This window comes from Canis lupus, chromosome 34, assembly GCF_048164855.1.
Source record: "Canis lupus baileyi chromosome 34, mCanLup2.hap1, whole genome shotgun sequence".
Classification (NCBI taxonomy): Eukaryota; Metazoa; Chordata; class Mammalia; order Carnivora; family Canidae; genus Canis; species Canis lupus.
In genome coordinates this window covers 19,409,651-19,436,837 of record NC_132871.1, presented here as the reverse complement: position 1 = coordinate 19,436,837, position 27,187 = coordinate 19,409,651, and the positions used below count along the sequence as shown (strand labels likewise).

At 37.7% G+C, this 27,187-nt stretch overlaps 1 protein-coding gene across 2 annotated transcripts in view; it reads right to left on the bottom strand.

Moving 5' to 3' along the window:
- SCN9A (sodium voltage-gated channel alpha subunit 9) overlaps window positions 1-25,713 on the bottom strand; it is a 159,817-nt gene extending 134,104 nt beyond the window's left edge. For both annotated transcript variants that reach the window (XM_072810932.1, XM_072810934.1), the window contains exon 1: window positions 25,466-25,713. The gene's annotated coding sequence lies outside the window, so the exon portion shown is untranslated. The remainder of the gene's footprint in view (window positions 1-25,465) is intronic.
- Window positions 25,714-27,187: the final 1,474 nt, after the last annotated feature.

The following is a 27,187-nucleotide window of genomic DNA, read 5'->3' as shown; positions in this document are numbered from 1 at the left end:
TGAGTCTAACTTGCTGTGCCATAGCTAAACCATCTCTAAGCACCAAAAACATTTATAAAATGAGTAGTTTTGACTACAACATCTCTGTAAAATTCCTTTCAGTATGAAAATTGTATTCCATTTTTCCTGCTTGTGTAATTTATAGGTAACGTGAGTACTTTACGTAATCACAGAGATTATCAAATAGGCTAGTAAGAATGCCCCCCTTCAGGCACTTCATATTCATTCTCATCTGGGCTTTGACTCTGACACCTCTCTTTGTGGGTAATATCCCCACCACTTAGTCCATGAAACTAGACATCCCCCTATATGTGCCTAGGCAGCAGAAAACCCAATAGAATCAGAGCCCCTTGCCCTCATCTCTGGTGACTTTGAAGGCTTATAAATTTAAGAATATATGGAGAAATTTTGATTTGGTGGTAGGAATTAGCATGGATAGAGGTGTCCTCAGAAATTCACTAAAGAAAAATTTTAAATTACAATTACTTTTGATCACTTCTTTAACTGTGCTTCCCATTATCCTGGACACATCAAATTAAACTCTCAGGGACCCAGCGTAAAATAAGGAGGTAGACCATAATTTTTGAAGACTCCTTCAACCTCGTTATCTATGATTCCATGATTGTAAACACATTCTCTGCCAGTCATTTTGCAATTGCTCGCTGATAGTCACCAAGGAAAAAGTAAAGGGTCATTCATAGCTTAAAAAGAACATTATGAATGCATGCATTACTTCAAGTGGGAGTATATTAATGTATTATGGGCTTCATATTATTAATCAAATATATGATTATAGTTATAACTAAGAATGAGAAACAGGAATTTCTAGAACTATAAATATATTCAAGGTTAATGCTATTTGATGTCATATTTCCTTATGATGAAAATATCTTTAAACATTTTAACAAAAAAAGAAAGCTTATTTGGAAAGCTAAGGGAAATTTTCATGAACACACAAACACAAATACAGTTTTTCTAATTAGATATTTAAGACATACATATCTAAGTGAAAAAATATAACTTGGGAACACAGAATTAAAAAAAAATAACCTGAAGTATGAAATTCCTAAAATATAAAGAATAATAATATAAAACAAAAGCGGTATGAAGGGGATGAGCAAGTCAGAAATATTTCCTTTGTACTGTGTTATCAACCACGCAAGTACTTTAGTTCATAGAAAATCATGAACTGCGTAAATCTCATCATGAAAAAATGTCTTCCTGCGACTGAACTGAAGAATTTAGAGGCTATACATGTCAAAGGTAAAAATGTGTTCCTTTCTCAAGCAAAAGAGATGGGTCACAGGATGATGTTCTATTGCAATATCTTCATGGCTCCCTTGCCAAAGGACTGATGTATATTTAATCACTTTATCTAATGGATGTGATTTCTCAAGTCACAGTTACCCATTAGGAAAGCTCTTGCTCTGGTTCAGCTCAGCAATCTGATTACATTTCCTGACTTTGTGGTTTCAGAGGCAGAGCTAGTGGAGAATTCCCTGGCTGATCCATCTGTCTTCGGTATGGACAAACGAATACAACATGATCATCTTAAGTCATTAGGGTTGGGGGCTGGGTAGAAAAATCATGTGGATTCACAATATCCAAACCTTTTGAGCCAGGTGCCCACATAGTTAACTTTAATTACGAAAGGATAGACCTAGGATTTTTTTTTAATGCCTTATCCTTCTTGACTGAAATGGGAACAAATCTCATTCTGGAGTTTTATTTACTATGAAGCACATCATCAGCATATTATCACCCAAGAATATGTTTATATGCAAAACAATAAAGTGACACTTGATTGTCACTTTATTGCCTTTTATTTTTATTCCAGTATATATGATATGGTTTTGTTTTGTTTTACTCTTGTAAGACATAGTAAAAATAAAATCTGAGGATAAGGTCTAAGCTATGTTAGGAACACTCTTCCACTGTCCGCCCTCTTCAGGCTGTTCTTAAGAAACACATACAATATAATGAGCACTGGGTGTTTCTGCAAACAGTAAATCACTAAATTCTGTCCCTGAAACAAATAATACCGCATATGTTAACAAGTTAATTTATTTGTTAGAATTTATTTATTTGGGGATCCCTGGGTGGCGCAGCGGTTTGGCGCCTGCCTTTGGCCCAGGGCGCGATCCTGGAGACCCGGGATCGAATCCCACGTCAGGCTCCCGGTGCATGGAGCCTGCTTCTCCCTCTGCCTGTGTCTCTGCGCCTCTCTCTCTCTCTGTGACTATCATAAATAAATAAAAATTAAAAAAAAAAAGAATTTATTTATTTATTCATGAGAGACACAGAAAGAGCGACAGAGACAGGCAGAGGGAGGAGAAGCAGGCTCCATACAAGGAGCTTGATGTGGGACCTGATCCCGGGAACTCAGGATCAGGCCCTGAGCCAAAGGCAGATAGACACTCAACTATAGACACTCAACTGCTGAGCCACCCAGGCATCCCCAAATTGAATTTAAATAAAGAATTTTTTAAACAAAGAAAACAATGTTGAAATTATACTTGGCATGGCTAAAATATAAAATTTATACATGTAAGAAAGAAAAAAAACTCAGCTAACTCAGAAGATTGGTTAGAAGTTTTCCTAACATAATTTAATGGAGTATCACTTTTACACAGCCCTACTTAAGAGAGCTTAAAAGAAAATGTAAAATAGATAGATCCATACGGATTTAATGATGTACTTTTAAAGATTGCTCTATTCAACAAATATTTACATGGTTGGTAAGGGGATTCTTTTATTGAGACAAGAAATAGAGCATATAAAATATGATCTTAAATAAGTACAAAAATGAAATACTACAGCAAATTAATGATAATGACAAATTAAAAACATAAACCTACCATTAAAAGCAGAGTGCAGCATTACTGAAACTAAGAAACCAAATAATGCATTAGCAACGACCTTATATCCCATCGTGAAATATAATGGTATCTAGGAAAGCAATCCTCAATTACAAAATATTAATAGTTAACTAAAATACACTTTTATTTTTAAATCATCTTCATCAGAATTTTAATGCATTCTTTAAAAATACTGTTTCAAGTTTGTTAATTAACTATAATTAACTATAATGACACTGTGCTCTCCTATATCTTGACCAAGAAACCATTGCTTTACAGTTGTAAGGAGATACCGAGAGTTTTAAGTGAATTAAACTTTAAATAAAGGGAAGAAATTCCAAACAGAACCTATTATTCCACCTGAAAGGGGTTTCCAGATTTCTGCACTGCTCCATTCTGCTGCCTCCATCAGTTGAAAATTGGGTGTCATTTTTGTGTAAGTGCGATGAGCCACATTAGTAATTTTCAATTTAGGAGCGTTAGGAATTACTGAAACAATAAATTGTTTTCTCTATACCAGGATTTAAAACTTTTAGGGATGTATCTTTCCATTTTATCTGCTTTTTTTCTGTATTGAAGTGCTACAAGATTTCTTTTGGAAAACAAAAGCAAAAACAGCTGTGCTGTAGAAAATGCTTAAAAACACTTCACCAGGTAGTAGCAAGGAAGTTTGGTTCAATGATAGAATGTTAATTCTGGGCACAAGAGATTCTATTTTTATAATGGGAAATTTGATGACTTTCTGCTGCTTAAAAAAAAAAATCCTCTAGCTGTCTACTACAGAATAACCTGCTCTGTGTCTGTTCTGGCATAGAAAGATTTTCCAAACCTGGGGCTGACAGCCTCTTTCGCTTCCCCTATTTGCAGTCTACATTCCAGCTCCATCACTCTACATTTTATTTCCTCAAAGGGCAGCCAGATTATTTTATGATCCCTGCCTTCTCATGATGCTCTCTCTCTCCAGTTTCAACTATCCTGATCCCTTGATCACTTATCTTTTAATATTTAGCTCCATATCTCTTCTCTGAAGACATCTGACCTCATCTCCTATCTTCTTTCCATCAAATATAAATTAGCTCTTCATCAGCTTCTCCTCTCATCTCTCCTGTCTGCTTCGGGTTTCCAACAGCCCCTGAGAGCAAGAGTTTTGTTTTGTTGTTGTCATTTTTTTTCTTAAATCATAGCTGCAGGGCAGCCCGGGTGGCTCAGGGGTTTAGCGCCGCCTTCAGCCCAGGGCGTGATCCTGGAGACCGGGGATCGAGTCCCATGTAAGGCTCCCTGCATGGAGCCTGCTTCTCCCTCTGCCTGTGTCTCTGCCTCTCTCTCTCTCCACTCTGTGTATTCTCATGTATAAATAAATACAATCTTTAAAAAAATAAATAAATCATAGCTGCAGTAATGCTTCATTTCTTTCATCAGTCTCAATGCCTGTCTTCTTCAACTAGACTCTAGGTTCCCTAGATAGGAAACTTACCCTAGCATCTTTTATTTTGTATTTTCCTTTCTGTGTTTATAAATCTTTATTTAGGATTTTATTTTTTTATTTAAATTCTAGTTAGTTAACATATAGTATAATATTAGTTTCAGGAATAGAATTTAGTGATTCATCACTCACATCCCTAACACCAGTGCTCAACAAGCAAGTGCCCTCCTTAATCCCCATCACCCAACTAGCCCATCCCTTGCCCACCTCCCACCATCAACTCTCAGTTTGTTCCCTATTATTAAGTGTATTATGGTTTGTTTCCCTCTTTTTACCCTTTCTATACAGTCATCTGTTTTGTTTCTTGAATTCCACATTTGAGTGAAATCATATGGCATGTGTCTTTCTCGGAGTGACTTATTTCCCTAAGCATAATACTCTCTACGTCCATCCACATCCTTGCAAATGGTAAGATTTTACTGGTTTTGATGGCTGAGTAATATTTATATATATACCACAGCTTATCTATCCATTCATTAGTTAATGGACATTTGGGCTCTTTCCATTGTTTGGCTATTGTTGATAATGCCGCTGTAAACATTGGGATGCATGTACCACTTTGAATCAATATTTTTGTATCCTTTGGGCATATACCTAGTAGTTCAATTGTTGGATCATAGGGTAGTTCCATTTTTAACTATTTGAGGAACCTCTACACAGTTTTCTATAGTGGCTACACCGGTTTGCATTTAGGCATATTTTATTACCAGTGTTTATCAGGGTATCTAGGCGTCATGGAAACTTGTTAAATGCTCGAGGAATGACAACTTCTCTTAACCCAAATTCTTGAAGAAGTGTAAGCATCTTGTCCTTAAGATAACACATATATCACACAGATTTGTAAGCAAACTTTATTAACTAAATTACTAAGATTTTTAACTAAATTATTTAAGATTTTTTAATATTTTGAAAGTGTCCTCAAATATTTATATTAATAACCATCATTGACTTTATATCAGAAACATGCTTTAAAATTATTAAAAAATAAAAATAAAAAAATAAAAATTATGCTATCTCAATTTTTTTTTCCTTGTTTGAAAAATTCAAACATATCAGGAACAAAGTAATTCCTAACCTTATATTTAGCTTAACATGGGCAAGAAATACACAAGTTTTGCTATTATAGTTTATTTCTCATTTTAATGACACTAACATAAAAACTACTATCTGTTTGGGTTTAATCAAAGCAGCTTTCTTTTAACTATCAACAATAAAGTTAAAAAAAGTTTGATCAGATGGATGAGAAGGGAGACCAATACAGTGGACACAACCTAATTAAACTTTAAAATTCAATAATTTTGAGGTATACTTAGCAGAAGTTAAAAAAAAATTAGAAGTGTTTTTCCATTTTCACCAGTATTTAAGTTCCCCCAAATTGCAAATACTTTATTTGAGGTGTATGTTTGATTAAGGATAAATGACCAAATGTCTGGACCTCTAACAAAATGAAAACTTAATTTTTTCAGAAATTCAGGCACAGATACAGTAGTGGATTATTGGTTAATTCTAACTTAAATTTTGCTATTAAATAATGTAGTTTATTTTTTATTTTTTTAATAATGTAGTTTATTTAAAATTGGTAGATAAAAACAAGGTCAAGTTATAAAGAAAACATTTTATTATCATTAAGTCCAAGACACAATCCTCTCCAGAATGTTGTGCATATAATTAATTTGGGATAATAAACACAGTACCTTAGAAAATTTAGAAAATATTGAAAGGCATAAGACTAAAATAAAATTAACCTGTGTGGAGAAAATTACTGCTGTTATTTTGAGGTATTTACTTTGTCTTTTTATGTACATACATTTAGCCAAACTGCTTTCCAGAGAGGCTATAAAAATTTATGTTCTCTCTAGCAATATATGCAGGCTTTTTTCACTATTTTCCAAGTAAAAATGCTTCCCAATTTGATGGGGAAAATATTTTTTAAATATTACATGGAACATTTCTGTTTCTTCTTTGATAAATCTGTATTTTCTTGGTCCTTTTTCTATTGGGGTATTCATCATTTTCTTCTTTTGATAAAGATTCTATGTAAGAATACTGATCCCTCTTCACAAAAATTTCTATTTATTTTTTGGCAATTTGTCATTTTTTCATTTTTGTCTTGGGTAAATCTGGTTGTTAAAAATAAATAAAAATATGTAATTACTACTTAAAAGAACTATACAGTTACTTTATAATTAAAACATTCTCACTTTTGTGCCTATATATTTTTTTCATAGTGTGACAGCAGAGTTTTATTTTCAATTACTATTTGTGGGAAGCACAGGACTAGGAATGAGATATTCACACAATCCCTGGAGTCTTATCTGAGGCTGATCTTAGTTACTCATTTTACCTCAAATGAAACCATCTAAACTTTCCTCCTCTCTTTTCTCAGTGTTTGGGTAACACAGCTCCTCAGATCTTCTGTACTATCTTTTCTGGATTTGTTACTTCGAAGATTGAAATTTCTTTAATTCATATGACTCTAAAGAAGGCAAATAGCAATATTATATACTTTTATACTCATTATAGTTTGCAAAACACTTTTATATGCATCATTCATTCAAATTCATTCCAGATATATTTTTGAAGACCTGTCATTTGTTTATAATCCTAAGCTTCAGAGCAGTTAATAACTCCAAGAACAGAACACATTTAAGTTGAATAGTTAAGCCAAAACTACCAGTTTATGACTCATTTTTTCCCTAAATATCATTCTTATATTTATTGTTGAAGCATAAATACAGCCAAGAAACTCAAAAGTATGTATAAAGAAAAGAATTCTCTCTCTCTCTCTCGTTTCTCAGATACCCAGATTCCTACCCTGGAGGGAACTACTGGTACCAATCCCTTGTGTATCCATCTATGTGTTTTTATAAACACATATACACCTATTAATTTTCCTTTCCATACAAATAATGCCCTGTATGCACACTGCTTTACATTTTGCATTTGTTGCTTAAAAATATAGCCTGGAAACGTTTCCATGTTAGTATGTATAGAGCCACCACCTCTTTTTGCAACAGTTTCATAAACTTCTATTTGCATAGACACGCCGAAATTATTTAGCCATTCCTCCCTGCAAACATTATGGTTGTTTCCCAAAGCCACAATGATTATCTTCTCATACATAGCCTCACAATATGAAATTGTATTTGTGAGTGAAAAGCTGAGAGTAAAATCTCTGATTCACAACTGCATCTGCAGTTTTACTTGGAGAAGATAATATTGCCAAGTTAATTTTCATAGAGGTTCTACATATTTATGCTCCCCATAAACAGTACATCAGGGATTCTCTGCACACACCCTCAACATGGTGTTTTATTAAAAAAATGTTCACTTTTGCTATTTTAAGTAAGAAATTATAACTTTCTATTGTTTCAGTTTGCATTTTTTTCTTATGAGTAAGGTTGGGGATCTTTTCATATTCTTAAAATGGGCTTCCTTTCTGTGAACTCTCCATACATAGCCTTCCTCCATTTTTATAATGGGCTATTATTCTGTTCTTATTAATTTAGGAACTCTGAATAATAAATTAGCTCTTTTCTGTAGTATAAGATGCAAATATTTTTATCACTTTGCTGTTTTTCATTTCTTTTCATTTATGGTAATTTTGCCCTTTGAAGCATTTACTATTTTATTCAACAATCCTTTCTCTAATGACTATTGTTTTTACACTAAAAGTTAGAAAAAATTCTATGTTTTCATCTAATATTGTTTAAAGATTTTATTTATTTTAGAGAGGGAGAGCAGGAGAGGGGCAGAGAGAGAGAGGAAGAGAACCTCAAGCAGACTGAGCACGCTGAGCACAGAGGCTGATACAGAACTCAATCTCAAAATCATGAGATCATGACCTGTGCTAAAACCAAGACTCGGACACTTAATTGACTGAGCCACCTCGGCACCCTATCTACATGTGTTCTTCCAGTAACATTTCTTGTTCTTTGTGATTTATACTTTATATTTTAAATATTTGATTCATCTGATATGTATCTTGGGTTAAGCTATGAAGTAGCAATCTGAATTTATTTTTATCTGCATGGCTATCCAGTTGTCCCAATGATACTTATTAACTAATATTTCCTCCCACCTATTTGAGATGGCATTTATAATTATCAAATATAATTATGTCTATTTCTGGACATTATATTTTCTTCCACTGCACTATATATTTTATCCATACCATATCATTTTAATTATTCTAGTTTTATAAGATGGTTTAATATTTAATGCATTGCCTTATCAGATATTGCTCTTTCTTTTGTATATATTATCCTAGATATAACTCGACTCGTGTTATCTAATTTTGAAAATCCTATTTTTGTTTTCATTGGGATGCAGTAAATTTATAAGTTAACTTAAAAAGAACCGCAGTCTTTATATGCTGTAACTCCTTTTCTTAATACTTTCTCTTGAGATCATAAATACAAAGTATACCATCATAATAAGAAAAATGGACCTAGCTGGCTACCCATTTTAGAGGCTCTAATGTTAAGTACATCATCTCTAAATTAAATATAATAATCAAAATATAAGTAACCAATCATTTTAATTAATTACTTTCCTAACTGCCAAATTCTTCTCATTGCATCCTTCATGTTTAGCACCATGGTAATCATATTAATAAATTCTTTAGGGGTGCCTGGGTGGCTTATTGGTTAAACATCTGCCTTCAACTTGGGTAAGGATCTCAGGGTCCTGCTCAGCGGGGACTCTTCTTCTCCCTCTGCCCCACCCCCCATCTCATGCTCTTTCTCTCTCTCAAATAAATAAAATCTTTCAAAAAATAAATAAATAATAAATTCTTTAAATGATTATTGTTTCTTAGAGATACATAATTTGGGGGATGACAATGACTATTATAAAGATTTCAAAAGAGTAGTCCAATATTCCATGTCCTAAAATCACTCAAAAATTTTTTATGAAATTTTACAGTCTTTGAACAATTGATACGCAAAAAAACCTTAAGAGGTGTATGTGATTTTAAATTATGAGTAGCAGATGGATGTTAGAGATTTATTTATTAAAATATTGTGATCTGGGTCTTGTGCAACACACATAATGATTATTTAAATTCTACCTTAAGATAGAAATTGTCTCTATTTGTGAGCTAACAAAATATAGTTTTCCTCAGATTTATAAGAAATTAATGTTTAGAACTCAAGAAGTGTATTATTTTCGGGGAAATTATGTTTATTGTCAATGACAGTTGACATATCTGAAATTGTTAATAGAAAAATGCATGTTCCATCTACATATGATATCTGAAGAAAAAAGGAAAATATTTCTTAGCCCATATTAGCTAATTCTGACTAACAGAAAAGATTTGAACCCAGAACTAACACATTTCTGAGAGCCCAAATCATCACAAACTTAAATAACTGCTGAGGTCACTAAAGTGTGGCTTCAGAAGAAGTCGTACACCATTTTATAAAGTGTTATATAGAGAATGCATTTCTACTCTGACTGTGCCATGACCCAAGACATCAACATGATTTAGGAGAAAGGGCATAACAGCTTTGGTGCAGGCAGATTTAGGTTTGAACCCCATGATTATGACACCCAAGTAGCTCTGCAGCATTATGCAAATTCCTCATACATTCCTCATAAATGAAGCAGAGAAAATATCCACCTTACAAGGTTATTAGGCAGAATAGAAACAGTTTCTGTGCCTACCACAGTGCCTAGGCTAAATAAATACTGGCCACAGGATCATCTCCCCATATATAGAGCAATTTTTAAATGATAAACCATGAAGTAGTGAATAAAAGTAAAACCTCATTAAAATCTTAGGGGAGAATATTTGCTGCTTATGTTGCACTTCATTTTCCTAACATGTTTGTGGCCTTCATTTAAAATCTAGATGTGCAGTACAATAGGAAGACAGCATAACAGAGTTGTTAATTTTGTGGCTCCAGAGTGAGAGAAACCTGGGTTCAAATCCCATTTCTTTTACTTACTAACTTGTGTCTGTGGGTAAGTTAATTAACCTCTGTAAATCTTGGTTTCTGCGTCATAAATTAACAGGGCTGAAAAAGACTATCCTATTAGATCATTTAATGGAAAAAAATGAGACACTGCATTTTAATTATTAAGCACATTTCCTGATACACTTTAAGTGTGTAATATATTCTAACCATTATTATTAGTGATTTTTATCAACTTTCTTACAAATTGATTTAGCTTACCTAATGTTCTTAAGAATGGAGAATAAATTTGGTGACTTCATAATAGATAAGTTTTGTATTACATATACAGAACTTATTCTTCTTAAAGACATTTATTTCAACTTAGGATATTTTAAAAAAAAGAAAATTATGATCATTGCAAAACCGAACTACACTGCTCTCTACCAATGGGCGGCAATATATATCACTTATAGCCATTTCGTTTCTACCAACATAAGGCTCATTAGTCCATGCAGTGTAAACAGAATGTATGCATTGTTTTTAAGTGGTGATGAAAATGATTAAAACCATCAGGCTTGTTAAATGCAAACATCTGAGAGTGCTGTAATATTTGAAACCAAAATTGAAATAATCAAATAGATGAAAGTGTAAGAAAATAAGAAATATGGCAAATTCATAAAAGATTAATCATCTAACAGTAGAAATGATTCTTTAGGACTGAGCAGCATCATGTGATCATTAAAAGTGCTGGGCCTCGGTAACATCTAGCAAGATACAAAAAAACATTATTTTAAGAAACAAAAAGAAAAAACATTCTACCATGGACCAGAGGATTTTCTTCATCCAGAAATTAACTGACAAAGCAAGAGAAAGCTAGCTATACATTTAAGAGGGTAACATCCAAGCAGAGTGACAGCTGTTGATGAAATATTCCTGGCAACCCAGGAGTAGTTCAATAACAAACGGCCCTTTAATGCAATATCAGAACAGGTGAGTTAAGTAGTATACATGCCAAGGGATTCTTTGGAATATTTGTGGACATCATTGAGAAAAGTAGTCATCTACTTATAAGATCTTTACTGTAGACATTCCGTTAGAATGTCTATCAGCAGGGGAAGGAGGTTCTATGGGATAAGTAACATAAACTTACAAACAAAGCTTTTGCAAACTAATATGTTCACCTGCAGAGGAAATTCCACGTTTTATACTTCTCTACACCTACTCTTGGAACCAGAGGCTAAAATTATGGTGAGGAATTTAGCAGCCCTGAACTTAATCTGGGAATGTGATGAAATACATGTAATAATGTTTAAAATGGTTGTTGTTATTGTTTGAAAGATAAAAGATGAAGGGTATGGCTATTTTTTAGGGGGGGTTAATTAAATGTATGATATCATTTCTTACTTTTCACCATTTTGATACATGATTTTCAGAATTCCGTAATAGACATCAATAAACTTAGAATAGTGAATAAAATTCCAGATTAGATAGTGGCCACAGAGTGACAAGTAAATTTGAAGAAAATATTTCCTACCCATCCTCAAATTTATATTCTAGTAGATATGTGATCAGGAGACTTGGATTCTGAGATAAGGTGAGTACTGAGGCAAAAAGAAACTAAAACAATCCAATGGCAAAGGTAATTTTTATTTACAGGCTTTACTTCTTTTATTATACTAATTAATGCACTGAACTATTTATAAGCAAAAAGATGTTCATATGTCATATTTTCATGACAATATAAACCATACTCAGTGACCTTGAGTTTCCATAAATAATCACCATTTTTCATTTGCTGGTAGCCACCCAAGGGGAAAAGGTACTGCCTATGGGATTTAACCTCCACAAGGACTTCTCATGGAACAAAAAATATTTATGGTACGAACCCTAACTTTCCAACTTCAGTTCTCAGTAGCAAGCTCTTCTGTAAACACTTCAAGAAAAATTGATTGAGAAATTAACATCTTTATAAGAATTAAGGAATAGAGGAAATATTTTTAAACTTAAGATGAATCTAAGATTCTAAAAAGTAGAAGTCATTGATTAACTAAACACTTAAGAAAACAAGACAATGTTTTTCATGCATTTGCCCATTTGTTTACTCACTCAAGTATTATTTAGTACTCTGTGTAAAATATCGTGCTAGAGGTGGAGGAGATTTGATTGCAGCAAGACAGAATTCTTGCTCTACTTAATCAAAACATCTAATACTTAGGATTAGAATACAAACAGTTCCTGAATTTATTAACTAGTTGGCAAGGAATCAGAATTTCTAGACAATATAGGCAGGGACCAAACCCAAACAGTTTTCAATAATAGGATTGATCAAAAGAATGAATAAACCCAACAGATAGCAGAATAGTACATTTTTTTCCATATCAGGAATCTCCCTAGTTGTTAGCATATTCTTCCAATAATTCAAGGACTTTAATCCTAGCATACAAGGAAAAAAAAAATGAAACGAGGGGGCTATTAAAAGGTAAGGTAAATATTTACATAAGATAAGGAATATTTAGTTACCGAACTCTAAGTAAGGAATGAGTAAGGAATATTTGAGCTAAAAAACCAGACCTCTGGGAAGGGGTGGCACTGTGGGTTAAGCCTCCCAACTCTTGATTTCAGCTGAGGTTGTGATCTTAGGTCGTGATCTTAGGTCATGATCTCAGAGTTGTGAATGGAGCCCCAAGTCTTGCTTTACACTCAGTGCAGAATCTGCTTGGGACCCTCTTTGCCCCTCCCCCATGCATTTGCTCACCTGCAAGTACTTGCTCTCTCTCTTAAATAAATAAATTAAAAAAAAAAAAAAAAAACACAACAGAAGGAGGAAGGGAAGTTGGAGACTCTTAGACTCTATAATGTGTACAGGAATTGAAAAAAAAATGGATTCAATGGATCACAGACCTAAATGTAAGAGCTAAAGCTATAAAACTATAATAAGAAAACATAAGAGAAAATCTTTAAAACATTGGATTTGGCAATGTTTTCCTGGATATGGCACCAAAAGTACAGACAACAAAAGAACAAAACAGATACATTGGATTTCATCAAAATTGAAAACTCGTATGTCAAAGGATACTGTCAGAGAGTGAAAAGGCAGCCCAGAGAATGGATAAAATATTTTCAAATCACATATCTGATAAAAAAATAATATCCAAATATACATAGGATTCCTAAAACTTAACAACAAAAACAAGCAATATTACAAAATGGGCAAAGAACTTCAACAGACATTTCTTCAAGGAAGATGTACAAATAAATGGTCAATAAGCATATGAAAAGATATTCAACTTCACTAATCATTACAGAAAAGTAAATAAAACCACAATGAGATACCACTTGACACCCAATAGAATGGTTATTTTTAAAAAAAGAAAAAAAATAAATGTTAGCAAGAGCGTGGAGAAATTGAAACCCTTGTGCATTGCTGGTGGGAATGTAAAGTAGTGCAGCTGATATGGAAAATGGTATGATAGTTCTTCAAAAAAAATTAAACACATAATTATCATGTGCTCCAGCAATTCCACTTGTGGGTATATACCCAAGACATTTAAAGCAAGGATGCAATCAGATATTTGCCCACCAATGCTCACGATATTATTATTCACAATAACCAAAAATTAAAAGCAACCCAAACATTCATCAACTGATGAATGAGTAAACAAAATGTGATATACACACAAGGAAATACTAGGCAGCCTTTAAAAGGAAGGAAATTCTTTTTTTGTTTTAAGGAAAGACATTTTGACATATGCTACAACATCTGTGAACCTTAAAAATATTATGCGAGGTGACATAAGCCAGACACAAAAGGACATATATTATATGATTCCATTTATAGGAGGTACCCAGAATAATCGAATTCTTGGGTAAAGCGAGTAGAATGGTGACTACCAGGGACAGGGGTAGATGTAGCAAGGCAATATGTTATTGTTTAATGGGTACAGAGTTTAAGTGTAGAATGATGAAAAAGTTCTGGAGATGGATGGTGGTGATGGTTGCACAACAATGTGCATGTACTTAATGCCCCTGAATTGTATACTTAATAATGGCTAAAGTGGCAAATTTTATGTTATAAATATTGCACCACAATTAATTTTTTTTTTTATTTCACAAGAACTTGCTGGAAACTGTAAGGAAGAGAGAGTCAGTAGAATACCAAAGTCATAGCAGTTAGCAGGGGGTCAAGCTTTACAGGATACAGGTGTGTTCCCTGGTATCTATTTTGCTAGGCAGTACTTTCTATCCATGCAGTTCCACTATTTCATAAGAAATTAACTGTACAAGAGATACAAAAATCAATCAAAATATGCAAAATATTACTGTACTCTCACCATGTTTGAGTTTCCTGAATTTATTTTTTTCTGAACTTAAACATTTAAAAATACTCTCAATTATAATCTCTGTTAAGTGAGCCCTTTCTTCCTCAAATGGTAGTGAGGGCTGCTAAGAATCTAATTCATTGCAGATAGGAAGAGAATATAAGCCATTTACATATAAATCACAAAAAAGATTAATATTATATGGAAATTAGGAGTTTCCCAAATATTTATTTGGATCGTGCAGTGCCTATATTCAAAATGAGATCCAGTTTAAAAAAAAAAAAGGGCACAATTCAGCTCCCTGCAGTTTGTCCCATGCTGGTCACCAAAGCATGTGCTCATTATACAGACCTCTAGGCAGACTTAGTAACCCCTTTGAAATTAAGAAAAGGCACCATCTTCTACCATTTTCTACTTAGCTCTCTGCACTTCAGCCACCCTGACGGTCTTTGGTCTTTGCTTTTCCAGGAACACATCAAAGATGCCTTCAGGCTGGTGCAACTGCAGCTCCTTGTGAATGCAATGATCTTCCTGTTGCTTCTGGGCATCCACATTTCCCCATCTCCTTCAGGTCTCAGCTCAAAGACCACCTCTAAAAGGCTTTTCTAACCATCCTTATTAACTAACGCCTCCTTCCCTCAGATCTCTCTGTCCAGCTACATGTTTCTCCACAGCATACAGATAGTGGTTTATGTTTATTTACTCATTATGTCTCAAAATTAGTGTGACTCCTCCATGCTCTATCTACACTGTCTGCAACAGTGCCTGAGTAGCCACTCAATAAACATCTGCTGAGAGAAGAGAGTGAATAAAGGAAGAAGGAAGGAAAGAAGGAATTTCTGTTCAATTGCAGAACAAAATGCTGAGAGCAGTGGTGCTGAATTTTAAAAGCTGACCCAGAGCCACTCAGCCTCCCTTTACCGCTACCCTTAGGATCTCTGCCAGGCTCTCCCTCCCCACAAACCTCAATGGCATGACACCAATTTGGATGCCAACTCCTGACCTACACATTTTGGAGGCCAACCAGACATGGCTGAATGACTGACTGATCACCAGCTCAAGACAAATCAGTTGGAAGTTTTAGTTTTAACTTTTTAAAAGAAATATGATTGTTTCATGACCTAGTGATAAAAACGCTAGGTATGAGAAGTCTAAATTACTAAATTCCTCTTAACCTATTTCTCCCACATACTTAGAAAGTAAGTTTCAGTGAAAAGGAGCTATTTTTAATGAGTTAAGCATATACTTGTGAAATAAATATGATTCATTGCTTCAGCAAATCTGTATTGAGAATGGCTGCATATAAGGCACCACACAGAGATGCCGATGTGAAAAAGCTATGGTCTCTACCCTTAAAGTCTCAACAGTCTACTGGACAAGCTGCCAGTCAACAACCATTAGAACTCAGATATACCGTAGAACTCAAGGTTCCAACTGTCATGTTTACGTACCCCACTCAAAGTACAGCATCTAAGTAGACACTTGATACTTAAAGATCATTTGCATTATAAAATTATAAATATAATGCAAAATAAATTAATTTTCCAAAAATATTTTAAAATCTTTAAGAGCAAACACCTTGAATCATTAATGTTAAACACTTTAACTGACATAAATCATTGTCTCTTTGTGACAATAAGTACTATGATTAAGATTACATTTGAGTGTATCAATTTGGGGTACCCAAAATATCTGTACTCTTCTAATTAAAAAGGTTTATATTCTCAATTTCTAGGACATAAGAACTTTAGATGAACATTGTCTTCTTCTTTCCTGACACTTTACAAGGTCACTTTGCTTTTCTCTACTTCTCCATCCCCTAACACCCAGGATCTTGTATGTGGCTTCATTTCTTCTTTCCTCTCCATTTCATTATTCAAATTTGAGGCTGAATGAACTTTGTCTAGATGTTTCATACTCCTATCCTTTTTAATGGCACTAGTCTTTTTCTTTCAAACTCTTGCTCATATTGGGAAAGTTCATTGGTTTCCCCAAAATAAAAGAAGCAAAACATTCACATCGTGGCCAAGGCAGAGTATTACAATGACATCCTTTGACCAGGAAAGCAAAGCCACGCAACCTTAAAAACAACCTCAAAAACACTTTAAACTTATGGGTGCATTTCATAATATCATAATGTCCTCAAACTTCCATCTAAATCGCAGCTTCTGGGATCCCTGGGTGGCGCAGCGGTTTAGCGCCTGTCTTTGGCCCAAGGCGTGATCCTGGAGACCCGGGATCGAATCCCACATCGGGCTCCCGGTGCATGGAGCCTGCTTCTCCCTCTGCCTGTGTCTCTGCCTCTCTCTCTCTCTGTCTCTGTGACTATCATAAATAAATAAAAATAAAAAAAAATAAATCTCAGCTTCTGTTTAATACAAATACACTACCCAAAAATCAGTATTCAAAATGAACACTGAATAAGAATCTGTCTTATTCTCTAGTGTTGTAATTACACAGTTTGCTTTAATTGCAAATGTAGATTATTTTAGCTCCATTGTGGATTGAAAAGACTTTCATCCTTGTTAACATAACTCCTAGGCATATTTGGGTGGAATACGTACAACCACATTCATAGGACACATACAATTTTGTTGCCTCTAAAAAGAATGCACATTACTCAGTTTAGTGATCACTGCAAATCTCTGGGAAAGTTAGCAAACTTCTGAGCCTGAGTGTTCTCACCTCACATGGTGGTCGTAGGGATTTAAAAGGAGCATTTGAAGGACCCTTAATGAACCGCTTGGCAAAAATGAGAGCTCCATATTTGAGGCTATTAAATTAATGCTATAATCAGTAATTTTAACGTATGTAAATGATGCCGCTACCGGTATTTCTCTTAATGGCAGTGTACCTGTTCATATATTCATTTTCTGTCTATGAACTGTTGCCATGATCTACCTCTTACAGTGCAAAGTCTCTTATTCTTTGTAACTGAGGAAGAATCACAGATTGCTAAAGAAAACAATAAATAAAACCAATTCAATTATTACCCTTAATATGATGATTTCCTTTACGAGATTCCGGTTTTTGTTAATGATTACTACTGAAAGAAAGTAAGCAAATGGCCATATTGGCAAATGTTTCCTTCAAGCTCAGACATCTTATTTGCTGATTTAAAAATTTAGAGTTAAAAAGAAATTTAGAATTACATTCCTGATGACTGAAGTACTAGAGTAAGTTTGATTTCACACGTAAGTGAGAAATTTCATGATATGATCTTTAAAAAAAATTCCTATCAAAGTAGGTAGTTTTATGATGTATAATTAGGATATCTGGCAGGTCCCCTCCACTGAACTGCTCCCTATTAATGAAAAATTCTGAGGGATCACGTTCAAAAACAGAAAGAAAACATAACTGAATAGTTAACAAAGTCTTGAATTTTAGACTCTGCTTTCATTTTTCCTACTTAATAAGGTTTTAGGTACTTCACATAAACTATTTGTAATAGCTTATAACTGACAACTTTACCAACAGAATTCAAAATGGAATGATCCTATTTAGAGATGTATAATTAGGACTGTCTTTTAAAATAGGATTCAAAGTAAATGTAACAAGAGTGAACTTTAAATGCTGTACCATTTGTATTCCAATAGAACACATTTTGATTATAATATACTAAGTTACCAAATATCTATCTACCATTATTGAAAACCTCCTTATCATGTGCAAAACACTGTAATTGCTTTTTTGAATATATATATTCTGGGACGCCTGGGTGGCTCAGTAGTTGAGCATCTGCCTTTGGCTCAGGGTGTGATCCTGGGGTCCCAGGATCTAGTCCCACATCGGGCTCCCTGCATGGAGCCTGCTTCTCTGTCTGCCTATGTCTCTGCCTCTCTCTCTGTGTCTCTCATGAATAAATAAATATTTTGTGTATATATATATATATATGTACATACATACATATATATATATACACATTCTAATTTGTATAGAAACCTTAGAAGTGGACACTTTCAATTTTACAAATAATGAATTTGCATTTGAGAAAAAACATTTGGCTAAGACCACATGTTGAGCAAGAGAAATATCTAGAAAAACACATTGTAACTACACTAATATGAATACAAATTTATCCCTCTATGTTTTTAACCCTTTATAAAAATATTTTATAAATATTGCAAAATACAGTAAGGAAGTAATATGAATTTTTAAGAATGTCTCTGCATATCAATCCTATAAACATTAATTCCTGAAAGTCTACTACATGATCTCATGAGATTGTAAGAACCTTGTTCCCACTTGAGGATGCTATTTCTCTTCTCCCTATATGAATTACCATGAGCGAAGTTTTTCCAGGGTAACAAGTATATATATTATGTTAAGGGGGACAAATCATTACTTATACTTTGTGATATTTTATTCCATGAAAGAATCATCTATAAAGATTAGTCTCATAATATTTATCTATATGGAATGCTAACTTTATATCATTATCTAGAGAAAGCAAAGGAAGGCATAATTTTTCAATAAAATATTCTATGTATCTTATTCAAAATGTACATACAGTTAATAAGCTATCCTTACTCTAAACCCTGAAAGAAGCATTGTCCATGGGACTTGAAAAAAATAATCATTTAGTGGAGTTAAACCAATAAATAAGAGGATATTTCCCCTATTTTACTTTTCTGTACATATTTTAGTATCTACTATTTACTTCTTTTTTGAATCTCTAATTACAGGCTCTTAGAGAGATGAAAAGAATTGCTTAGATTCTAAGATACATAGTTTATGAGCAACTAGTACAGTTGACAAATACCACTACATACTACTACCTCTAGTAAAATCACCCCTATTTAAAAAAAAAAAAAATCAGATGACGCAGGATGTCTAGTTTGGCACATAATACATAGAAATTTCATTAAAAATCTCTACAGGAATGTTTTGTGCTTATGTTTTAATGCATCTATCTAATCTTATTAGTTCTTCTCTAGGAGCTCAATTTTCCAATTATTTGTACTAATAGTTTGACCAAAGAGTGGAGCAAAATTTGTCTTACTGCATATACATCAAATGTTCAGAAGATGATATGTAAAGAGAAAAAAGACATAAACTGTAGAACAGAGATGGTAGGTTGACAGTGTAAATGTACTTACTCCCTCTAAATTTCTAAGTGAACATCATAGTTACAATTAGTTTTATTGTATTCTGGCAAAGCATTGTAAAAAAAAAAAAAAAAAAAAAACCCAAGGAGACATTTTAAAGAAATTGTATAATCAATACAGCAGTCTCTCAAACACCTGACACAACAAAAGGAAATCATGAAATGAAGAGTAATGAATTTACAATTAAAGAAAATAAGGTATTTTAAAAATAGTAATACATGACATTTTTGGGTCCCTATTATATCATTTTAAAAATCCAAAGGTAATCCATTTCCTGTATAAAAGAAGCAATAATGGCATGTTTTCATTGAAACTACAGTTGTTATTCTAAAGACAAGAGAAGAAAGAATTCTTCTCAATGTGGCTAAAAAGATCTCAAATAATTCAACTGTATATACAATGTCAACTCAAATTTGTCTGTGGCAGATTATATTTATTGGCAATGTTCAAGGCATTCCCACCTCCTGTCCCTCTATGTCGTGGTCTGGCATTTTTCCTTACCACCCAGAAGAGTTTTGTTCCTCCAAAGTTTATTCTACCGTCAGCTGCCAAGAGCTGATGGCTTTCCCTGTTGCCTAAAGCCATTTCCTTCCAGCTATGGGGGTGGGGGGTGGGGGGGAAAGAGCCAGTTTAACCCTCAGTGAAGAAATTCTGTTTTGCAGGATGGCAAGACACCAAAACCGTTTTCTCACATTCTGCAAAAGTAGTCTACCCACATTCTGGGGATGCTCTTCCATGAATCCTCAAGTGAAAATTATTTTTATACGACCTTATAATACTCATTTTATAATGACAGTGCCATCTTAAGTGCTATTCTAATGTAAATATTTCTGAAGAAAGCTATAATACCTCTGAGTAAGAAAAAACATTAGCTAATTTCGACATGTAAAACAGAGGGTCATCTTCAATTAGTACACAGAGGCACTCCAACACATTACAACCACAATGTGCCACCACCTTAGTAGCAAATTTACAAAATACCTGGTGACAATTCATGAAATAGTTTAGTCCTTCCAGAAATAAGATTGCCAAATTCTTTACAATAAAAAAAAAAAAAAAAAATGTGGCCGGTCACTTGCTAGACAAAAAACAGAAATCAAAGCTTTTTGCCTAATTGAAAGCTAGGTTTTTCAATTATATGTTAATACCAAGAATGTTTAATATCTCTAAATACAGACTCAAAAAAATAATGGGTGGATTTACCACTACACAAAGTGTGTATATTTGTATAAATTCTAGTACAAATATGACATTATCATTAACCATCATGAATTTTGGAGCCCCATTTCCTCCACACCCAGTAACAGTGATAGATCTTCACAGATGAGCCCATACTGTCTTTCGGAACCTTCCTGAGCAGACACTTGGGGTTTATGAGATAATCCGCCCCTTGAACCTGGCATAAACACCAACATGGATCATGCTGGCACAGGCTCTATGGCCTCAGCCTCAATCGACCATACTGCCATCAACTGAACTCATTCAAGTATCCATTTTTATTACAAAACAATATTTTAAATTTAGTGATTACTAAGAGACCCTCAAATTCTTGGCAAAAGATACATAACTAAATCTAATAAGGTCATTGCTGTGTGTCAGAAGTCACTCATACAAGAGTCATATTGGCTTACACGCTCCAATTTTCCTTCAGGATATATTTTAATCCAGTTGTGGTCACTGCTTTCCAAAATATATGCTATAGTCTACTTACCTCTGAACACATCATTGCCTAGCCTGCTGAAAGATGGGGATACATCTCAGACTATTTCACTTCCTCAGAATCATAGTACAGGGTTGTAAATGCACCAGATGCTCAACAAATAAAAAAGAAATTGAATCATAAAATGCATAAATTGACTGGGTTGACGTGTGTTATGGTGAAATAAGTCATATCCTTGTACTCTATTATTCACATAAATATTTAGGAACCTCACACCACTTCATGCCAGGTACTATTCTGGACATTGGGCCAACCATCAAGACTCGGTCTCTCTTCCTTTTTGGAGCATTCAGTATTCAAATCCACAAAATATGAGCATGCTACAATAAGTACCAAGAAGGAAACAAAGAGTACCAAGACAGAGACTAACAGATGACAACCTGGGACGCCTGGGTGGCTCATTGGTTGAGCATCTGCCTTGGGCTCAGGGAATCATCCCAGGATCCAGGATCTGGGATCGAGTCCCACATTGGGCTCCTTGCAAGGAGTCTGTTTCTCCCTCTGCCTGTGTCTCTGCCTCTCTCTTTCTGTATCGCTTATGAATAAATAAATAAAATCCTTTTTTAAAAAACAAAACAGATGACAACCTACTTTCAACAGGTGATCAAGAATGATCACCTGAGGAAGAGACTTTTGAGCTGAGATTTAAAGTTTGAGAAGGTGAGGCACATGAGTGGCTCAGTGGTTAAGCCTTTGGCTCAGGTCGTGCTCCCGGGGTCCTGGTACAGAGTCCCCCAACAGGCTCCCTTCAGGGAGCCTGCTTCTCCCTCTGCCTGTGTCTCTGCCTGTCTCTCTGTGTCTCTCATGAATAAATAAAATCTTTTTTAAAAAATAAAGTTTGAGAAGGAGCTAACCATTCAAAGAGTGAAAGGAGGAGTCCAGGCACTGGCAACAGCATTTAAAACAGCCTCAGGGGGGATCCCTGGGTGGCGCAGCGGTTTGGCACCTGCCTTTGGCCCAGGGCGCGATCTTGGAGTCCCGGGATCGAATCCCACGTCGGGCTCCCGGTGCATGGAGCCTGCTTCTCCCTCTGCCTGTGTCTCTGCCTCTCTCTCTCTCTCTCTCACGTCGGGCTCCCGGTGCATGGAGCCTGCTTCTCCCTCTGCCTGTGTCTCTGCCTCTCTCTCTCTCTCTCTCTGTGACTATCATGAATAAATAAATAAAATCTTAAAAAAAATCATTAAAAAAAAAAAACAGCCTCAGGGGGTGAAATTATTCCATGTGCTCTAAGTACTAAAAGACCAGTGTGACTCTAGTCACATATAAATGAGGGGGATACACTCCAGTGAAGTCATAATGAAGGGCCAGATTAGAGTGAGCTATATGCTAACATAAGGAATGTGCTGTTGATTGGTTTCTGTTTCTGCATTGATTCTTTTTTTTTTTTCCTTCTATGCAGTTAGCTAATGAATGTTTTTAAGGAGAGGCATGATAGTATGCTTTGTATGAAGGGTGAATCGCAGGGAAGGAAACTATGGAAGTAGAGAGACTAATATGATGCATGGAGCAGAAATCCAGGTAAATATGATGGTGGTTTGAACTAATTTACTGGCATAGTAGATATAGAGAATAAGGCAAAAGAGATATAAATGAGAAGTACAATTGAATAGAGATGTTTGGAAGAGAAACTGATAGATCTAAATCTGGACTAGCTATAGATGGTCTTGAGGGAGAGAGAAAGCAATCAACTTTTGGAGGTTAAGCCATTTATTCAGATGTTAACCACTGCGGGAAAGGATCTAAAACAGTTTGAGGGAAAATCATCATCATACCACTATGATATTTAGAATGACCCATTTACATTAATAAACTTTAAGCTCCTCAGCAAGGTCATGCCTTGGATTAGAAAAATACCAAATAAATCCTTCCAGCATATCCCATTCTTTCATATATCTAGTAGGAATAGAAATTAGATAAATGTTAGTCACTATTATCCATGCAAAATGCCATTCTTTTTTTTTTTTTTTTCCTTGCCACAAAGAAAGTGGTTTGGTCATATTGAATAGAGTGACTCACCGACGCCACCTCTGAATGTCTTACTTTTTCTTTGCTGACAAAGCTCACCTCAGCAACAAGTAGCAAAAACACAGAAGCACTACCACAGGAGGGCTCCCATGATTGTTTCCCACTCCTAGGGGACACCAAGAGGCATAAGGATGCTGTTGGCAGAGAGCCAGACCTGACTCATCTTTCCTCTGTACTCGACAAGGTACCCAGCTGGCCCTGCCCTAAACCATAGGAATCATGCCATATTGTCTACTGAGCCTCTGTAAAAACACGTCACGGTGTCTGTCCCATGATTGCACAACGGTTCTCTTCCAAAAGCGAACCTCCAATAGACAGGTATTGTAAAGCCATGCAAAATGCAAAAACTTCTCTTGAGCAAAACTATTACCCATTGCCTACATAGAAGGCACGCTCTCCAACACATCAAATGTCATATTTTGTCTAGTATTTTGTGAGGAAGCTCTTCTAACAATTGTGATAACTCCATACGTACGGATCAGATAAGATTAGCTTTTAAATAATCAAATAAAAATTCTTTAATCCTATTTATCATAGTTTCTAAGAGCCTGAAATCTAGTTTCATGATTTTAAAACATGGAAAAAGAATTTCAAGACTTTTCAATAAAACGGGCTATTTAATAATTGGATCTGGTTTGCAGATTATATATAGTTAGGTTTTAAATGTTAGGTTATAATGTTAGGTTTAAGTGTCATAGTTAGGTTTTAGGTGTTAAAGCAAAAATCGGGAAAATGTATTTTAAATTCTCAAAGGAAAGAAAGAAAGAAAAAAATCTTTCTCCTGTCCACAGGGAAGGAGGAGAAATAGAAAAGAACATGAATTGTATTTCTGAAAAGAAACGAACCTCCCAACGTTGGCACCCAGAAACTGAAAATCCACCGTTCTTTGAAAAGCCTGTGCTGACCTGGTCTTTACCTTACTGCAGTTAGCTTTTTTTAAAACTCCCCTATGCTTTTCAGATAAAAAAAAAAAAAAAAAAAAAAAAAAGATTCTTAGCGTCATAGGAGATAAAAATTACTGGGGAGGCTGCAACTATAATTGAAAAAAGAAACACTAAAAGAACGAGTCAAATGTTTGCTAGAATCACAAAAGTTGAAGTTTTTAGTGTGGTCATCTTGTTTTGATCTTTTGTCTTGAAGACAAGTAACAAAAATACCTATTTTTTTTCCCATTGAAAGTAAGTGACACTTTCAGTCGAGACCAAAAACAAGTTAAAAGGGCTCTGAATCTTTTCTGAGTATCACTGTAAAATGCTTATTCGTTTGGGGAAAAAAAAAACAAACAAAACAGAAAAGCAGAACCGGTGTGCGGAGCCCGGGGCGGCGGGGCGGCGGGGGGTGCGGGGCGGCCGGGGGTGCGGGGCCCCGGGGGGTGCGGGGCCGCGGGGTTGGGGGCCGGCGGGGGGTGCGGGCCCCCGAGGGGTGCGGGGCCGCGGAGGGTGCGGGGCGGCGGGGGGTGCGGGGCCGCGGGGTTGGGGGCCGGCGGGGGGTGCGGGCCCCCGAGGGGTGCGGGGCCGCGGAGGGTGCGGGGCGGCGGGGGGTGCGGGGCGGCGGGGTTGGGGGCCGGCGGGGGGTGCGGCGCGCTCGCCGCCGGCAGGTGGGTCCGCGGCCGGGGCTGCACGCTCAGCTCCGCAGACGCCACCTGACACGGGCTGCTTTTTTGCTTTTTTGCTTTTTTTCTCGCAAATATGCGACCTGGCCCTTGGAACCGAAGCCCACCCCACAATTCTGCAGGCACAGACAGGCCTCCGGCGCGCAAGCCGCCGCGTCGGCCGCCTCTCCCTTCCGCATTTTCGGAGCCCGCCAAGCAGAGCCGCGCGGCCGGGACCCGCCGAGGACCGGCCCCGCACGGGACCCCGCGGCCTCGGCTCCTCCTGCAGCGGCCTGGACCTGGTCCCGCAGCTTCTCGCCTCCACTTTGCAGGCGGCGCAACACACCGAGGGACGGGCGGACCGACACAGGTGGGTGTGGCGGCCGAGGGAGCGCCGGCGCGACGCCGAGGGCTGCGGGCTCCCGGGCCGCCCCCAGGGGAGCCCCGGGGAAGGCACTTACTTGCACCCCGGCCGGCCGACGGCGCCCACCCAGCGCTCAGCGGTCCCGCCCGCGACGGGCGCGCTCCCCGGGGGCCCGGCCTCGCCCCGCCCGCGTGCCCTCGCCGCTCCTCCGCCCTCGTTCCTTTGGCTCCTGCTGCTCGGCGGGCGCCTCCGCCACCAGCCGCTGGTCCCCGGCCCGGCCCGGCTTCAGCCTCCGGGAGCGCGGACCTGCACGGACAGCGCTCGGCCGCCGCGGGCGCGCAGGCGAGGCCCCGCCGACACCCAGCCCCTCCGGCCCGGGCGCGCCCAGCGCCGCCCCGGCCCCGCCCCCGGCCCCGCCCACCTCCACAGGCCCCGCCCCCGGCCCCGCCCCCCCGCGCGCTCCCCACCCGCGCTGTCCACGCCCGGCGGGAGGCGCGGGGAGCCCCGGGGCGGCCGGGCTGCGGCATCTCCGCGGGCGCGGGGAGAAGGCTCCGGAGCGGGGCGCGGCCTCGCGCCCACCGCTACCCCGCCGGGGAGAGGGGGGCGCGCCCGTGTGTGTGAGTGTGAGTGAGTGTGAGCGTGTGTGTGAGCGTGTCCCCGTCCTGCAGCCTCCAGGGCTCTTCCCTGGCCTCACCCCGCCGCCCCCCGCGCTCCCTTCCCGCCCGGCACCGTCTGCGAACGTTTCCGAGAAGTCCCTGTGGCGGTTTGGTGGGAAGCGCGGGGAGGGCCCCAGGCCCGAGGGCACAGGCCGGGCCGGGGTCTGCGGGGCCCGGAGGATTCGGGCTGCGAATCGGTTCCTTCTCCCAGGCTTTGCCCAAGGAGACCGGAGAGGTGCCGCCCAGACCTGTCTCTAGGCTGCGACCTTTTTCTTTACTTCCTTCCTCCCCTCCCCTCCGCTCCCCTCCCCCCTCCCCTCCCCCTCCCTCCCTCCCCTCCCTCCTTCCCAGATCCTCTGGTTGCGGGACCTTCTACAGCAGGCAAAACCCCGTTTCCTTTGGAAGGTGTGCGGAGGAGTCAGTGGCCGCGGCTGCAGGGGGAGACGTAGGTAGGGGAGAGGCTGCCTTCGCAGACCTGGACCCGCGCGTCTGGATCCATCGTCGGTCATAGAGGTTCCAAGTTTAGAGCTGGGTACGAATGAGCGTGAAAACGAATCGTCATAAAATCTTTTGTGGTGTGTGTGTGCGTATGTATGTATATTTTCTACAACAGCCTGCTGGGAGAAACAGTAATGAAAACAGGATTATCTTTTCAAAGAGAAATTTCCACCAGAAGGAAAGATCAAAGGATTATGTTGGATTTCTGGATTCAGGCCTTAAAAAGAGGGCAAATCACACTGTGTAGTGTACAGTATAGTATAAATGTAAGTGGTGGCATTTGCACCTGTAGTTTGCTTCCACACCTTCTTGCTGTGGAAATAGTTAGTGGTCAATACACAGGATTTTAAATCCCAGGGTTGACCAATCCCAGCTGCCTACTGAGATTCTGAAGTTTGCCCTGGGGCGCTGACCTTAGATTCCTGGGGCCCTTGAAGAAAGGAAGCTTTCTGTTTCACAGGCTCTCCACTGAAGGGTGAGCTTGGCCACTTGAGATAATTCTTAATGCCACATCACAGCCACCTCATCTTCTCTTCCGTGATTGGTCGCATAGAAGAGTTCAACTGTACTAAGAGTGAGAGCCCTTTTTTTTTTTTATTACACTTAATCAATGCTGCTTTCTCTTTTTTGACACCTTCAAGTCCCTCCTCAACTAAATTGTCCAG